We start from the raw sequence: 15,740 nt of genomic DNA, 5'->3' as shown, positions 1-15,740 counted from the left end.
TCATTACATCAGTTGTCTCCTTTACAAGCCTAAACCGCGCAATTCGGCAGTACATGACGGATGACGGATGTGGATTTCTCCAAACAATCTTCTCCACTTGACCAGAGAATCCTGTCAATTCAAGTGGTACAAAGCAGGTAAGAAGCAAACTTGCTTCTTGGACAAAGCTTCTGTTTTCCAGCTCATCAGTAACTTGTGTATAAATGTTTTGCCCAGTTGACCCATCAAAACCTACCTTTGAGCGCAGAATTAGCCTATCAAAGCGATTCGATAACATCATGTTGTTCTTCCAACAGCCGCAGCACAGTATGATCTACCTATGCTAAGAAGTTGATGCCTACAGAGTAATCTGTTGCTGTCCATGATTCACGACAAGGCAAACACCTCTCTTTTGCCTCACGTACATAATTGTATGATAGATATAAATTACTTATTTTGCTTTTCGGATTGTTTCTTAAGCGCTGATATTGAGAATACATGTTAAAACGTATCGATATGTATTTTAGACGTCTAAAACACGGGTTGTGCCAACTTAAATAATGCTAATATGACTCATAAAATGTTATGCCTCTGAGGTCAAGGCCAGATCTATAGGGGGTACGTTAGACTTCTAGGTCCCGTAACCATGAAAAACAGTTTTTTCTATGTTACTAAAGCAACTGCAGTTATGATCAATAATTTCTTGTTCAAATAAATTTTTTTTTCTGTGCTTGTCAGCTTAGTTCAAAAAGATTTTAAAACTTAAGATCTTTTGAGGTTTTTTATTGATTTGGTTCCCATGGTAACAGTACCCAAAGCAGTTTAGGGGACATCCATAAAGTACGTACGCAGTAAAACCAATGCTTTTGGACCCCCCCCCCTCCCATCTTGTACGCACTTGTACGCTTTTAACCACCCCCTCCTCCTCTGTGTACGTACGCGTTATTTATTAAAACAGTATGACCCCCTCCCACCCAAAAAAAAAAAGTTTTCAAAACATTAAATACAAAAAAGATCAACATTTTTAGTTAGAGATTTTTCTGTACTTAACTAAAAAATGGGCAGTTATTAACAAAAAGAAAGAAAAATGATTTAGAAAGGATTCGTGTTGCGAGTATTTTATATTTAGCTTTTTATATTTCCACAAATGGTGACTTAAATAAATTGAAAATGTTATAGAAAACAGACATGAACTCTGCTTTTAATCTTTCATAAGTAATCTCCTCACTGACTTCTTCACTTTCACTTAAATCACTCTCCATATCAATCTTTATCTTTCGTTTTTTGTGTGCTTTCTTGTGCCTTTTCTTTGCAGCCTCGCTCGGCCAGTATTTATTGCATTTGTCGCAAATTCCTTTTAAAAGCTTTTTCTCCAATGAAGGACAATACAAATCAAATGGTATAATTTTGTACTTTAAGCCTTCTGTAGGTATATGTTGTAGCAAAAGCCTATGCGCCAGAGGTGCAAAGTTTGAATGGCTTGATACGTTTTTAAAATACCGACACGGTTTCATCGCTTCGTAACCATCCTCGCAGTACTCGTAGATGGTTGGAAATGGAATGAAACGTTGGGGGATACACTATAATCGGAAGCATCACTTTTCTTGACCAAAACTATTAAAACTAAAAATAACGGAATTTTTAACTGGAATTTGAATTTGCAGTATATTTTAAGTGTTTTTGTATAAAATAATTATTTTTTTTTAAAAAAATTATCAACATTTAGACTTAAAATTTTAAAAAAATTTTTTTACATAAATTTTTTTTTTTCTTTTCTTTCTGAGTTTTTATTTTTTTAGTTCTAAATTAGAAAATATACGATAACTACGAGTAAATATGTTGTTTCTGGAAATTGAAAATATAATTTACACACGTATTTGAGTCATTTTCTTATTCTGTCAACTCCGTTACTGAAATTTTGTCCTACAGTTATAAAAACGCAATTCTTGTACAAGTAACATAAAAAACAGCACCGTGGATAGTAATACTTATCGTTAATATAAACTAGCATTTTATCGGATATTTCCAACTAAAATTTAAAATTTTGTGTGCATAATTGTTAATCAAAAATGTCCACTCCGTAGATGTCCTGCATCTAGGACTATATTGTTATACTCAATAATTTTTTTTCTTTTGTATTAAGGCTAATCGGGGACATAATTTGGTGCTTTAGACATGCTAATATATGGTATTTTAATACATGTATTAATTTACACTTTATCCTGTTGTAGCTCTTGTCAAAAACTTGCTGTCCCCACATTTTTTGTCCACTCCGTTATTACATTCTAAAATAGTCACAGGTTTGTAGTTTTTACTTATTTACTAATTAAAATAATGAAAAAAAGTCCAGTTCTATGGAATTTATTAACATTTAAAGTTATATCGTGCTGCAAGCATTATTTATATAAAAATGAGAGCCTAATTACCTTATTTTAAAAATGATATTCTTATTCGAAGTCTACTCCGTTACGCTTTTTTATTCCGTAAAATTACAAATTTTTATATGGCGTGTTTTAGAACTCTTTAAATCTTTTGGACAATATAGCAATAAAAGATTTTAAAGATGTTTTCCAATGAGTAATAATGAGATATTATTGATTATGTATAATTATGTCTACTCCGTTACTGTAAACTCCGTGATTTCCTCTTAATAACGGAGTTGACAACAACATAACGGAGCTGACATCACGAATATAAAAATTTGATCAGAGAGTTTCTTACACGTGATGAAAATTCTAGAATAACAATTGGAAAGAAACAGACTGTAACAAAAAGTAAAGATAAAAAACAAAAGCGACTACTACTCGATTCATTAATAATCCTTTATGAAAAATTTAGCGCGGAATATACTCGCTATCGCCCATTTTTTGTCCGCAAACCGTCGGCTAAAGATAGAGATACATGTCTGTGCAAAAAACACGAGAACATACAATTAGTTTGTGATAAACTTGTTAACCTGCGTGTTTTGAAAGAAAAAAGTATTGAAGAAGTAGTGAAACAAGTTTGTTGTAGTACTGATAGAAGAGAATGGATGTTCAGAGAATGTAACATTTGTTTCAAGTCTCGTGTTCAATTTCAAGCAAAAGGATTGCTAAAAGATGAAAGTATTATAGTTTGGTTCCAGTGGGAAAAAGAAAAACAGGAATATGAAAAGATGGGAGAAAAGAAAACAACAAGTGTTATCAGGAAAAGTGTGAAGCGTGGAACACTTAAAGATCTTAAATTAAAATTCTGTGAATCAATTCGAAACGAGCTATGCAAGCATGTTTTTATAATAAGACACCAGTTCAGAATGTACAAACAATTAAAAGAAACAGTAAATGTGAACGAAGCTGCTATACATATAGATTTTTCTGAGAACTATGTGTGCAAGAATTTTGCTGCAATTCAATCTTCACATTTTGGAGCAAGTAACAAGCAAGGTACATCCCTGCTAGCACACAACGTTTAAAAAACGTTGAAATAACGTTGATCGACGTTGATCAACGTTGTTACAACGTTGTTTCAACGTTGTTTCAACGTTGTGTGCTTGCTGGGATTGCATACAGTAATTATAATTGCAAGAGTAATTTATAAAATGGATGGACATCAGTCATTTACAACTATATCCGACTCTTTGAGGCACGATCCTCCTTCTATATGGGCACATCTGGAACCCGTGCTAATTGAACTCAAGATAGATAACCCACAAATTACAGATCTTCATTTTTTTTTTTGATGGACAACCACACAATATAGGAATAAGCAAAACTTCTTATTCTCTACATTGATATACGAATTAAAATTTAATTTAGCCAGTTGGAATTTTTTTGAAAGTGGGCATGGCAAGGGAGCACCAGATGCGATAGGAGGATCTGCGAAACGTCAGGCAGATCAATTGCTTAATATGGGTTGTGACCTTCCAGATGCAGAAAGTTTATATAATTTTCTTAACAATGGACATTCATTAATAAAGTTTTACTATATTGAGGGATCCAAAATTATTTCTTTTGACTCAAAATATTCCAAAACATTAAAGGCTATTACAGGCACTATGAAATTGCATCAGCTGCACACAGACAGAAAACTTAATGTTTTGTATCGAGATTTAAGTTGCTTCTGTAAGAGGGCTACAGTTTGCACATGCTACAATTTAATGCGATATATGTTTTCCAAAAACACTAGCACGGTAAAAAAATATTTGTATATTTTATTATTTTGCTTATTTATTTGCTTCTATAATAATTAAATTCATTTTAAGTACTTCCGTGATTTTCTTTTTAATATTGCAGAATTTTAACAGTGATGAAAGTATTACTTCGGCCGATGCAATGGATGTCAATGATGACCAATTTCAACGTTTAAGCAACAATATCATTGATCTGGTTAATTTCGATGAAAATTTGAATATCTTGTTGATTGAAGCAAATGATGTTGTGAGCGACCACGACTTTCTTCACATTAATGATGTATGGTAATGATCCAGTAACGGAGCGGACAGTATTTGTACAATTTAAATCCGAAAAAGATTTTTGTCGAGTTAGTTTCTTTTTTTAAAGACGCTTTACCTTTTTTAAAAAGGCAATGTACAGAATTTATTTGTATACAAAGATTTTCCCTTTAATTTAAAATGTAACTTACACTGTTTTGCTTTTAAATAATAAATAATTAGCAAATGTCAGTAACGGAGCAGACATTGTCACATATTTTTTATGTCATTAAATTTGGCTAATATAATTAACATGTAAGCTGTAGTTATAGTACCCAGTATATTTCATTACAAAAACAGAATTTGTTACAAAAATAATAATAATTCACAGATGTAGTTACATTTATGTTACAGTAACGGAGTGGAAAAAATTATTGGGCCTCATTACTTGATGATATCCAAAAACGTTTAAAAAGCAGATTCGTGCAAAACCAAATCTATTTTGTACATCCCTAATGATAAAATTTACCATACTTGTTAAAATTTTATAGATAGTCCAAACTTTATTTTCATCCAACATTAGTTGCGACAAAACCGTCTTATGAGAAATCGACTCATTTACGAAAATATTGAAATTTTATTAAACTCTTTAATTTAAATACAATTCATTATCCAAAAATGTATTTTCCTCTTCAAGTTGTTCTGGATAATCGTCCTCGTCGTCATCCATATTTTCTAAATTCTCAGTCACACATGTTTCACCGATATCCTCACAATACAATAATTCCTTTACTTCTGGTGGCAGTGTTAAACGCTTCCTTTGGTGCACACGTGTATTTAAGCAAAGAAATGAAATTAATGGATCCGATGTGTCAAGAGCTCTATGAAATACATCGAAAAGATTATCGTTGCGGCTAGTCTTACGTGCATAGTGCAGTTTGTCGCTTTTATATATTTTGTTTCGTGACTCAGCTGCATCCTATCCGAAGTAACCAACAGGAAGTGCTGTATTCTGCATTATTTGCTTTGAGTGAACTATAACAATATGTACTGTCGGAGTCATTGGCAACCAGGGGTACGTGCTTTGATATAATTGACCGGTTTGAAAGCAATACTTATCAAATTTATCCAAATTTAGGGAAAGTTGACAAGATAAACATATTAATATTATTCTCATTCCAAATATTAATTCGGTGTCTACTCCTAAAACTTTCGAAAATTTATCATATTCCGTAAATGCTTTACTCGACGTGTTGCCGTCATTTGTAGAACCTGCTTTCGGAACATCAAGACGAAGACTTATTTCTTTCCAAAACTCATTCTGAATATACTGTTTTTTTTCTTAATTGCATCTTTATCTTCATCCGATCTTATTTGCCATTTTTTTACTTCCATCTTGTATCCTGAATGTAGTACGAACTTTAAAAAATCTAATCCAGCAGTGCAGTGGACTAATTCCGTACTTTAGATTTCCATCGTTAGGATGAAATTTTACGCTGTTATAATCTGTGCCTTTAAGAAAGTCAGTTTGGGTTGCATGGCATATTGGACATTTTTGATTTGATTTTGTATCGGTTAAAACATTCAAAACTTTTCCATCTATAACAGTTAAAACATTCTGAACGTTATTTCGATTATCTTACCAGTTTCGATTTCAACACGTAAGTTTTCAAGCTCTTGAATTTGTTTATTTAATTCAGCAGCTTCTCTTGTTATAACTTCCTTCGTTTCACTCGTGTACTCTAATTTTAAAGGCCGACAAAATCTTGTGGACTGCGGAAAACAATTGTTCCAAATCGGGGCTCCCGCGCTACTCAAGAGTCTCAAGGGAAGCACTGTTGTGGCCAAAAGACATAAATCAGTATTTCGTGATGTACTTTGATCAAGGAAAGATTGCTTATATTGAGATTGACCAGAGCTGCTGTCAAAACCGTAGCTAAATATCATTTCCGTTGATATGAAGTTACCCGTAATTGTTGCATATAAAATACTTCCTTTTGCATCTCTATAATTCTTTTAGCCTTATGCGTTAAAAGCATTTGTAAAGAAACATTTGCACATTTGTCGTCTACAAGTACATCATCGGGTCTGCACTTACTTTTTATTGCTAATATATTATCATAGGGTGGATAAGTATTAGCGTTACGTTGCTTGCTTTCAGTCCGGATGGAACAGTATTGGCTCTTAGAGAAATTGTTTTCAAGAAGAAATGCTAACGCTTCCTCATCAGACATTACAATAGGTGCTTTTACATCATCGACATATAGCTTCCTAGTCTCGGATGGTCTTGATGGACTTTCGATGCTTTCTTTTAAAACAACTGCCAAATCTACTTGTCCTTGTTTTCGAGCCGAAAATGATGCTGCTTGAACTAACAGATTTGTTTCGTTGTTTTCTGACATCGCGAGGTTTGCTGCTTGTCTCCTCTTACTTCGTTCAGATTTCTCAGAGTACTTAAGTTGCGGGCGTCCAGTTAGTGATACAATTTTTTCATCTGGGCTTAGTTCTACTGTGCATTGAGTCTCTGTGGAAGCGATTTCTAAATTTATTTGCCTGTTTATTACAGTTTCTGAACAAAGCCAGCCAGAATATTTAATTTGAAAATCATCTAATCTTCTATGACACTTTTCTCACTTTGCAGACAAATTATTGTTAAGCATGCGTTCTTTTTCTGTTAAATATTTATAGTATTCATCTGAAATTTTATCGGCTCCACATTTTTTTATAAAATAATTTATTAGTGCGTCCTTATTTTTTCCTTTCATTTGCTGGGTCAACCAAATATCAAAAACTGCTGAATTCTGTAAACAAATGACGACTGAAAAAAAAGAATTTACTCAAAAACCGCAAAAAACCGCAAATCGAGATAAACATTTTTAAAAACTAAACTCTTCAAAGTAATTTTGGTTTTTAATCTTATGCTAAACACTCCTAAACAAAATGTGTTAAGCTTACTCAAACTAAAAAAATTAAAATAAAATCCAAAATGTTAAAGGCATTTGGAAAAAGTTATTTTATTTTTTAGAGTATCCAATTTTTGAGTATTATATTTTACAAAATTATTAAACTTACCATCTTCTTCGTTTTCCATTGAAACTTTTATTTAACACGCTTTGTTTTCAGCTTTAACAAGCAATTAAAGTAAGCACTATAAAACACCAAACGCAATTCTGTTTACAAATGAAGCAAACAAATTCAACTTCGATGACTCACCGAATAACGGTGAATTGCATATTACAACAACAAAATTATTTTTGGTGGTTTTGGAGTGTTGACTACTAGATTTAAAAAATAAAAACATATTTCGTGAGTGTAAACATTTTGACTTTTGGCCAAGAAAGCTGATGTTTCCAACCATAGTGGGATGGTATTCAGCCAACTTGTTTCAAACGATGAACAACATAACTTGCCCTGGCATTTCACAATTTGTAGACAGTATCGCGATTTCTGGTGATGCTTCCCAGCAAGCACACAACGTTGAAACAACGTTGAAACAACGTTGTAACAACGTTGATCAACGTCGATCAACGTTATTTCAACGTTTTTTCAACGTTGTGTGCTAGCAGGGTTCTCTACCCAAACAGGATCAGGATTCGGCGGTTTAAATACTTTTCCAGCTGGTACTGCCCGGGAATTAACAAGGTAACCGTCGATGACGATTTTGTCCCAAACTTGGGATAAAACATCAGCCGCTTTTTGGAAATTTTCTACCTCCAGTTCTTGGTTTATTGTCTTCCCAGAAGAATCAAGGTGATTGCCAAAGTAATCATGGGGAAGAACTATTCCTGCAAAATCCCGAGAAAGAGGTGCCATTCTTCTTTCAATGGGGTTGAAGGCTGAAAGCTCAGCTGCATTCACACCATGAAGCAAGACATCTAAATCCAGCAAGCGGAAGAGATCATCAGCAGTTGCTAACGTTTTAGGGAAGCGTGGTGCCTCATCTTGAGCTCCATCAGTCTCCATTAACATAATTGGTTTACGTCTAACGACTTGGTTTCAAAAAGCTCCCTAACATAAAAGCATGTGTAAAAGCATTCGATGTATCGTGTTTCCCATTTCTTATGCGTATGAAAGTGTCTCCACTGTAGGATACATTTCCATTATTGTTAACTTCGCATATGTCATACACCGATGGGATTAACTTGTGCTGTGGGCCAACAACAAAGTCATGATCCATAAGTTTGACCATGAGAAGTTTATAGTAACATTCTTTTCTCTGGTCAGAAAAGTCTAAATTAGTTGTAGTAAAATAATGCTTAAATGCAGTTATTAATAATGCATCACTGTATTTAAGTATAAAATCTTCACAAGGATTGATGTCTTTAAATGGGGTTGCTGGTACAGATATAGCATTAAAAAAGTTATGTGCTTGAAACAAAGTCCCAATGTTCTGAGAAGAAGAAGGCTGGTACAATAGATGCCAAATAACCTGTACCTGATGCCAAATAACCTGTATCTGATGCCAAATAACCTGTATCTGATGCCAAATAACCTATATCTGATGCCAAATAACCTGTATCTGATGCCAAATAACCTATATCTGATGCCAAATAACCTGTATCTGATGCCAAATAACCTGTAGTTAATTAGATATTAACATGAACTCAAAGTTTTTAAGTTATGAGCTTTGACTTGCGTATTAAAGTATGAAATAAAAAATTTAAAAATAATAACAAAAATTAATTTTTTTTTTTTAATAAACTGCTCTTTATCTTTATGGCCTTTATGCTTACTAAAATAAAAATCTAAATTAAAATAGAAAATAAAAAAAAAATTTTTCTTGTGTTTCTTTTGATAGATCTTGTGTTTCTTACACATGAATTTGCCATTTCTTTTCAAAAAGGAGCTTTCTCACAAAACTCATTATATTGGATTTGATACGAAACTTTATAAGCATTATTAATATCAGTTGTGTTGATATAATTGATTATAAAAACATTAAATGCCACTAAATCAAGCACTTTTAATGCTTAAAAATCAGAATAACATTTCCTTCAATGGCAGATTTAATGACTCTTTTTCTATTTAGAGGAATATTAAGTGTCAGCTTTTGAACTTGATTTATTAGTTATCGAAATCTAAATTAAAAAAATGATAATAATAACTAAGAGGTTGAAATACATAAGGTTATTATTAGACATAAATATTATTGGACTACCATGGAAGATTATTAGATATCCTTAAAGACTTGTTTCATTAATTTTGTAAACATTTAAAAGTGAGTAAAACTTCTGATATTGATTTTTTAACAAGTTTAGAGCCAGTTTATGCAACCAATAAACCTTAAAACAATCAAAACAAAAAAATTTGTATATCTTTAAGATTAAAAAAAAAAAATAAGGTCTAACTAATCTCACTAATCAATTTAACATATCAGTAACTCATCTAACTAATCAGTAACTGATTTAACTAATCAGTCTAACTAATTAGTACGTCCAGCTGATATTTCACTAAGAAAAACTTTTTCAATTACATCTTTCTTAAAAAATTACTTATTCCTATTTACTCAATTTAAATTTGCTTAATTATGCGAACATAGATCGAGAGAAAAAGGTATATAGAGAAAAAACTGTTATGGTTTCCAAAATTTCCTCAACATAGAAGTGCCTGGTGGTAAATTAATCACCGAAGTAGCAAAAAGCAACCCGTAATACGGGTTATTGTCAATATGTTACTTTATTTATAGTGACTGTTTTTCACAATTTAAATTTGCGACACCTTAACTAATACCCTTTTAGAAAAACGCCTTCAAAATGAAATAATTAAACCATCTGTAGGCTTAAAATAAAAAGTATGCGGAGGTAAAGTAATTTACCAATTATCTAACATAATTTCAGTAAATTACAACTGATATAGGTCATATCAGTGTAAGGCAGAACCATTTTCCTCGACATGACTAAGTTCAAAACAAATCCTTTTTAGTTACTGATACAAAATAATAACACTTTATCATGCTTTAAATTGACGAAAAAGTAAAGCTAAATTTTTGTTATATTTTTTATAACATGAACTTTAACTAATAAGATAATATAAAGCAAACGTAAATTATACATGAGTTAATAATTTTTTTGTATCCCCTCGATACATGTTTCTTTATTTAAAAATGGAAATTGTCTTTAAAACATTAAGCAATTAAATAACATTGTTAAAAATAACTGACCATTTGACCAATACTACATATGGCTCTAATCTAACCATTTTCATATATGATAAAGGACATATATATTTCCATAAGTAATAAAAGACCACTCTTCACCATTTTAGCATAAATGGTGGTTAGGAGAATAGAGTTATTTTTGTTAAGAGTAATCAAGTTTTTGATGAAGACCTTTTACCAGAATAATAAAATGTTAAACAATGATTTACATGTATAAGGATCTTTTCTTTTTAATATATATAAGAATTTTTTCTTTCCTCAAAAGTGTTGCAAATGCAAACTAATCTAATTAATCAGTTAAACACTTTATAAAATTTAAGTAACTCGATATTTGACAAATGCACAAAACTACAATATTCAACCCCCGTTTAAGAAGATCCCCAAAGTTATGTAGAACAATTATTAGGCTTAAAATAGAGAAAATTTAAAAAAGTTTGAACCAATAGCATATATTTATATCATATAAACTGACCAAAATTTACAATAAAAGGTAATCAGTTTTTTTTTTTATAAATTATAAATCTTAAAGAAAAAAAAAATGGAACTATAATACAATAATTACAAAAACAACAACAACAACAAAAAAAAACACAACATGAAAAATCAAAATTGATTAACCTATTTATAGTAACCTTTTTTGACATGGCAGTTAATGTAAACATTTAACGAAAATGTAACTATAAAATCTGTTTCGAAGTACAAAAGGATAATCAATACTAAAAAAAAAAAATCAAATTAAGATAGAAGTCGTATTTTTATTATAATGTTGTCTTTGCTTTTAGTAAATAAATAAAAGCAGTAAGTTCCAATAATGAAACTACCTATTATTCATTTTTAACAATAGACACCAACGTGAAGGTAAGCCAAGTAGTCTATCAACACAAAACATCACAACAATAACACATAACAATAGAATATTTACACCCTTGATCCTAAAATCCAGTGAAAATAACAAACCATATTAAAATATGAAAAGCAAATGTAGAAAACCAATTTAAAGTTAACTATATTTATCTTTTTACTAAACATAAATACATAAAACTATATTAGTTTTTATATTCAATATTAGTTATTCAATTGCTTCAAATTTAGGAGATTAAAACACCCTAGCTTTAAAGATCAAGGTTGCATACTCTCTCATACACATTACGCTAAACATAAATAGACATTATTATGTGTTTTTAGAATAGTTAAAAAAGGCAAGACAACACAACCCAGCCCTAAAGCAGTAACACCGCCTGGTACTAAATCTGCCAAGTCACACCTCTGCTATAAGTACACCGCTTGGCTGGCAAGGTTATCAATCTTGCACAACAAAATGCCATTTTGAAAACATTGAAACAACTTAGTTTAAATATATATACAATTGTAAACAAATACTGTTTTATATAACAAATATAAACACATTTTATAACAATATTTAATTACAGATATATTTATCAAAAACCATAAAAAAAAATATTTAAATAATAAAATTATACATACAAAATGTGCTTACAACCTACAAACAGTAAATAAACAGTAAATTTTCGAAATAAAAACCTAAAGACTTTAAATTAAGAACATTAAAAAATATGATATTATTTGTGTAACACTTTTTACCTACCATACCTTGAATGAAATGTTTATCAATTTTGAAAAAAAAACTATTAAATGCTCTCGTTCTTGAACATGCAACATATAGTTTACCATGAGAGAAACATGGTTTTTTGAGAAACACTTTTTACCTACCATACCTTGAATGAGATGTTTATCAATTTTAAAAAACAAACTATTAAATGCTCTAGTTCTTGAACATGCAACATATAGCAAGGGTTGAATTAAGGCATCGCGAGTTGCGATATCTGTGAAAATATCTGGTCTTCAAAGTTTTAGTTTATGGAAAACCACGAAATTTACGGAATAGGCTAATAAACTTTATTGAAGTTTTTGGAAAACCACGAAATTTACGAAATAGGCGAATAAACTTTATTAAAGTTTATTCGCCTATTCCGTAAATTTCGTGGTTTTCCATAAACTGAAACTTTGAATACCAGATATTTTTACAGATATCGCAATTCGCGTTGCCTTAATTCAACCCTTGTATAGTTGACAATAAGAGAAACACAGTTTTTGAGATTTACCACAACTCTATCAAATGTTTGACCTTGACTTTTGTCAATTTTCATTGAAACTAACGACGTTTAAGAACAAATGGTAAATTAGAACCTGATGGTGCCAATTGAATTCGAGGAACAAAAACCCGTTTACCACCAGAAACACCTGTTAAAACCTCTGCATCAATATAATTGTTTTGAAGAGCACAAACTTTCATTCGAATACCATTGCATAACCCAGCTTTGAGATCTAAATTTCTATGTAGCATAATTACACAATCAATTTCCAATTTTAATGATGTGGCATACCTGAAGGAGTTAAGTTGTTCAAAAACTCAACAGGAAAGTTACTTCTTTTATTAAGGTCATCAGTATCAATTTGATCAGCAATTAATTAAAGTTTTACCTCACTCAGCAGACATTCAAGCACTTCTTTATTGATTGATTTTTTGGATAGTCAAATATTCGCCACAATGCTTCAGGTGTACTAACGTAACAAATATCTAAAAAAGTGTTTACTTCATCATGATTAATTTGTTCATTTATTAAAATATTGGCGCAGTCGTGACTCTTGTATTTGCATTTGTACATATATTTAATAACCTTAACAGACATGCAAGCTTCAAAATTAATGAGCTTGATATTTCTTTGATAATCATGGATTGTAGGGTACAACCCAGTGGTTATCTACATTGTTACCTTTAATATTAATAACCAAACCATTATCACAACGTCTATAGCATGGATAACCATTATGAACTGCTTCTGTATTATGATTAAATTCTTTAGGATAACTTTTGCTGCACACCCCATCTTTCATGCAGGAAGAATTTGGATTCAGTATGCTACATGGACCATGAATCATGCAAGTTTTAACAATATCACAAAGGTCTCGATTAACAATCGGATTTGGAATTTCTGCAGATATTATTATTGATATCATGTGCTGTTTTAGGCTTATCATCATTTGCAAAGTGAAGTAAAATATGATCATGTGGCAAACCACGCTTTTGAAACTCAATAACATGAACATGTATTACAACTTTCCCTAATACACTGTGCTTAAAAATGTCATTGAGATTGTTACTTAATTTGAGTTTAAATACTCGAATAACCAAGTCAGGTCTATCATTTGCTGTCTGACCTGGATATAAATTTTCAGATATCTCGCGCCATTTTGGGTTGCAAGTGAAAGTAATAAAAAGATCTGGTTTACCATACTTTGTATTTATAGCCATTGCATCTTCAAAGTTTTCTTTTAAAGCTCTAGGACTTCCTTCATAAGTTAATTGCAAAACTACAACATGCCCTGGTCTAACGTTATGATCATTTCCAAGGTTGATTACATGTTCGTTTAAGACATCATACTGGTCGCTTCTCAGTTCGTTTTGGTTATTTTTGTTGAAAGCAAGGTGCTGCACAACGAGTCCGCCGTAGTGTAAAAAAAAAAAATTTCGTAAAAATGATAAAAGATTCCCACAAACATTTAGGCACTATCCAGCTAAGAAAATGTGAATGTTGTTAATACGACTATTTTGTTTACTTTTATTTTCTACTGTTTTTATTCAATTCTCTTACAACTTTTATACAGAAACAAAAAATTCTCGAGGGCGTAATTATGTACAAAAATAGCGTATGACTTGACTAATAATTTACATCAATTAACTTTAATGACAAGAATTTTATAAACGTAATAATAAAGTTTTACAACGATCAGCTATTATCACATCACCCCAAGAACTAAAGTTCATAACTAACATAGTCATTTAAATATGTCGGCTTTCTCCTTTCTCTGGTTGATCGTCTGATCGCTGATAATAAATTATCGACGAATTCTCTGCTACCAGCTTCCTCCTCAGCGTCAACAACTGTTTCTTCGGTTTCTTCCTCTCGTGCAGCAAAAATGTCTAAATCTTCAAAATCACTTTCATCGCTGTCGATCTCTTCACTGATAATAGTTTCTCTTGAAGCGTTTGAAACATTTGAGGCAGGAGCTATTCTCACATCTCGCACATGTCTTGGTACACCATCATTTTCAATATTTGTGTTTGTGAGTATGTTAGTTACAGTACCAATTTTTCAAACTGAAGTGCACTTTGCATCAGCAGGGCGAACGTAAACTTTTTCTCCAGTTCTATAACTTTTCCATAACTCGTTGTGATCTTTCCTGAGTTTCAGTGTTTTTTTCCTCTTAAATTGGTAGACGCCAGACGTAAATAGTTTTCTTAGAAGCAGGTGCAGATTTCTCATTTGTTCCCACCGTTGGTGTTGCATTGTACCAAAATACCGCTAGTAACGGACATATATGTGCCCTCGCAGCTGTTCGTTTTACTGTACGATGGTTACGCTCCACTATCCCATTCCCTGAAGGTCTATATGCACATCTATACTTCTTTTTTACACACCATTTTTCACATATGTTTGAAAATTCCTCGGATTTAAACACCGCTACATTATCCATCAACAGTTCTTGCGGTGGGCCATGCTCCCTAAATACGGATTCCAATTGACTTACTACACTTTTGGTATCTTCGCACGGCAACTTTCTCCAAACTGCAAACCGACATGGTCCACAGTCAATCATTGTTAAATATGGCGACCCTTTATAGTGAGTCACATCACAAGCAATTCTATACCATGTGTTTGGTACATCTAGCGTTCCATTTTCCCATTTTACAAGTACTGGATCAATTGAATTACATTGGCAACAATTGCGAACTCATTCTTCAACGTCTTTTCTTAATACGTGCGGAAGTCTTCGTTGCACTGTAAACATTGTCTGATTAACGCCAAAGTGATGCTTTGAGTGACAATTACGAATTTCTTCAGCAATACTTACCCCAGCTAGTTCTTTAGTATTTCTTTGTGAAAGCTCATTTATCCAAGTTTTTGGAACTCTTGTCAACACGTCAGCTTTGTTTTTGGAGGACGGAACCCATTTCAATGTGATGTTTATATTATATTCTTTTATTAAGTCTTGCAATAGAGAAAGTCTTTTAATAAGCATTTCTGATAATCCATTTGATCGAACCCTATGACTTTAAATCAGCATACTTTTTAACCATCCATGAACTGTTACTGAATCAGTGAATACTGACAA

At 31.9% G+C, this 15,740-nt stretch overlaps 1 pseudogene; it reads right to left on the bottom strand.

The window, feature by feature from the left end:
• Positions 1 to 6,330: 6,330 nt before the first annotated feature.
• On the bottom strand, positions 6,331 to 7,478 carry LOC149889249 (uncharacterized; annotated as a pseudogene).
• Positions 7,479 to 15,740: the final 8,262 nt, after the last annotated feature.

This window comes from Hydra viridissima, unplaced genomic scaffold, assembly GCF_058129835.1.
Source record: "Hydra viridissima isolate aposymbiotic clone 2 unplaced genomic scaffold, HvirCarnegie_v1 scaffold_5, whole genome shotgun sequence".
NCBI classification, from domain to species: Eukaryota; Metazoa; Cnidaria; class Hydrozoa; order Anthoathecata; family Hydridae; genus Hydra; species Hydra viridissima.
The sequence above is the reverse complement of the archived record's forward strand: the minus strand, read 5'-3'. Positions and strand labels throughout refer to the sequence as shown.